Genomic DNA, 3,333 nt, shown 5'->3' on the forward strand with positions numbered 1-3,333 from the left:
TTAATTAAATTCCATTTGGTCTGTTAATCCTAAAAAAGAAAAAGCCCTATTTGGTAATTTTTCACATATTAGGAGGGTAAAATTAAATGCAGAATGTCAACATGGCTACCTCAAAATTTCACAAGGACAAAAAAAGTCATGTGCAAGACATATATGATTAATCATCTTTGATTGAGACATGATTAAAAATATAGAGAGAGCCTGGAAAAAAAGGAGAAAGGAGATAAAATGAGACACCCAAAATACATTTCTTCTGTCTAAACAACGGACTTCACAAGAATGCTTTTAATTAGACAATGCCTTGTGGTTTGGGATCTGTGAAGCGTAATATTTTTTAAAGCTTGTAGAAATAATTACTGTAGACTGATAACCATTTTAAGCTGTTGAAGAGAAAGGATTTTTTTAGATTTGCCCAAGCTATTAATTCTAAATATTGATTTATTTTAGAAAACATTCCTAAAAACTTTTTCCTGATTTATATTTTGCTGTACACAAAAAGGTTATTGAAATTATTAAATATGCTACCATATATGGTATGTGTGACATTTGGACATGAAGAATCAACCTTAATTTTTTTTAGGTTTGACAACATAGAGGATTAATGATTAATTCAACTATGTTTCCTCTTTCCTTACTTGAAAGATTCCTGGGTCTCACACACATAGTGAATTTGACTTTGAGAAACATTTATGGAATGTAAAATCTGTAAAGAGAAATGCACAAAATTATTGACTACAGAACAAATATGGTAAAGGCTATGGGTACAAGCATATAATTTGTTTACTCCCTTCAGTTCTATATTCAGAAAATGGTTATAGCTTTAAAAGATGTAATAGAAAATGAGTGGCTTCAAGCAGAAAGATTGTAGACCACTTCCACAATTTTTCTTCAACCAATAACAAATTTTGTTAAAAAAGAACCTTTGAAATTGTCTTTTCGTGTACATATGCAAAATATTTAAACAAGATAGAACAACAGCTATTACATCCGTCAAAGGCTTATAGAATAAAGAAGGCCTTAATTTTGTATTTTCCAGAGAACGTTATCAACGTAGCAAGACTTACTAATAACCAATGGTGATTTGCATGGAAAGCAGTTTGTTTGCTGGAACTTGCTGAATAAATTGATGTGCCTTGAGAATGCAAGTATTTCCTACATCATTGCTGCTGAAAAAAGATTTCCTTTTGATTCTACTCCAAGGAAGATGCTGAAATTGATGTGCATACCAGGAAAGCCAAGATGCAGATGGAAACTTCAATTATTTTCTTAACTTGAAAACCAGTTAAATTGCTCCATTGTCCCATTTCTAGATCCAAAGTTTAAGAACAAATTTTTCTCCATTGAGTATGTATAGCGGCAAGAACAGGCTAAAACATTAGAAATTAGAAATTAGGGACTTCCCTGGTGGCTCAGTGGTTAAGAATCCGCCTGCCAATGCAGGCGACATGGATTCGCGCTCTGGTCCGGGAAGATCCCACATGCCGCGGAGCAACTAAGCCTGTGCGCCACAGCTACTGGAGCCCCGTGCTCCACAAGAGAAGCCACCAGAATGAGAAGCCCGCTCACCACAAGGAAGAGTAGCCCCCTCTCGCAGCAACTAGAGAAAGCCCACGCACAGCAACGAAGACCCAATGCAGCCAAAAATTTAAAATAAAATAAAGTAAAAAGATATTTAAAAAGGAATTAGAAATTAAAAATGTGAGGATGGCCATCTTAAATCTGCTTCTGAAAATATGTATTTTCTTGAAACAGTGCACATAACTTCAGTCAGTGAAGTTGCTTCGATGAAATGCTATCACCATCCCCCCAAATTTTCAAGGCTAAGAATTAAAAAAGAGAAAATCTTTACCTTAATAAGCTCCTATTAGAAGAAAGAATATTTAATGGTAATGTTACCATATTATACTGGCAGAACTAGACCTATGCCCCAAGAAGCTCAGTTGAAAGTATCTTATTCAGTAATACAATTGTTTCTATTTAATGGTCATAGGAGTGTCCAGCAGTTGCTGTTCTTGCCTGGTAAGTTCAAACTTTAAATTTTTTAAAGTTTTAATTACTACATTTTTAATAAGAAAATAACAAAAATGAATTTCCTTTCCAAGAAAATTCAGATTTCCCCTCTCTTTTCTAGAAGTTCATTTGGTTATGGTTATATTCTGATTCAGAGAATAGCAATTTTTTTGAACATCTTTATTGGAGTATAATTGCTTTACAAGGACAACTTTTTTTTTTTTTTTTTTTTTGCTGTACGCGGACCTCTCACTGCCGTGGCCTCTCCCATTGCGGAGCACAGGCTCCGGACGCGTAGGCTCAGAGGCCGTGGCTCACGGGCCCAGCCGCTCCGCGGCATGTGGGATCTTCCCGGACCGGGGCACGAACCCGTGTCCCCTGCATCGGCAGGCGGACTCTCAACCACTGCGCCATCAGGGAAGCCCACAAGGACAACTTTTAACCATCATTCACCATTTGACCAAAATATATATTAATTTGAGGTAGACCTCAAATTACATACTGCAGGTGTAGCTACAGTCTAAAAATAGCTTAGTAGGCTCAAGAGCAGGCCCAACAGGACGGTTCTCATACTTCTGTGATTTATAGCTTCTTTAACTGTTATGGGCATTGACGATTCATTTGCTGAAATACAGGTTTGGGAGGACTTTGGGTCACGTTCAGCCTGTTTGAAAGGAGGGCCTTGCTGGAAACTCAGGGTTATGTGGTTGTCTTACTGTAACATACGCTCTGTCAGCCTTAGATACACAACCTCCGTAGATAGCACTTGGTTCTTTGCTGTCCGTTAGCACAGACCCAGCAAACCCCAACTTCAATAATCCGAGATATAAGGACGACTGTAGTTTTGGTCCTAACACCGGCCACGTGGGATGTGAACCGCTTCCCCTTGGGAGCCACATTTGCAATTTCTGCAAGTGATGAACGTCGTCTTCATCACATATCTGTGCCTCATGGTCTCTGATTCTAACCCACTGTCTCCCTACGCCCTGTCCGGCACCTGGCCCTCGCACTCCGCCCATTTCCACCTTTCTGCATCGGACTGCCCTCCCCCTGGCGCCTCCCTTTAGACGGGGCCTGCTGATTGGGCCTCCAGAAAGAAAAACACTTCCCAGAATGAGCCCTGGTTTGTGGCTGGGCCCTAAGCACCAATCTGTTGAGCACTCTCGGGTTTGTGAGAAAACAAGACCCACTTAGTTCCGTAGAGCAAACCGTTCGCGAGCGGAGCCGAGCGAAGCCCAGCCAGCCGGTGGGGCGCAAGTGGCCGCCGGGGTCGGCAGGGGGCGCGCTGCCGCGGCGGGCGGGCGGCGCGTCTAGGCCCGAGCG

The sequence above is a fragment of the Mesoplodon densirostris genome, chromosome 9, assembly GCF_025265405.1.
Source record: "Mesoplodon densirostris isolate mMesDen1 chromosome 9, mMesDen1 primary haplotype, whole genome shotgun sequence".
NCBI classification, from domain to species: domain Eukaryota; kingdom Metazoa; phylum Chordata; class Mammalia; order Artiodactyla; family Ziphiidae; genus Mesoplodon; species Mesoplodon densirostris.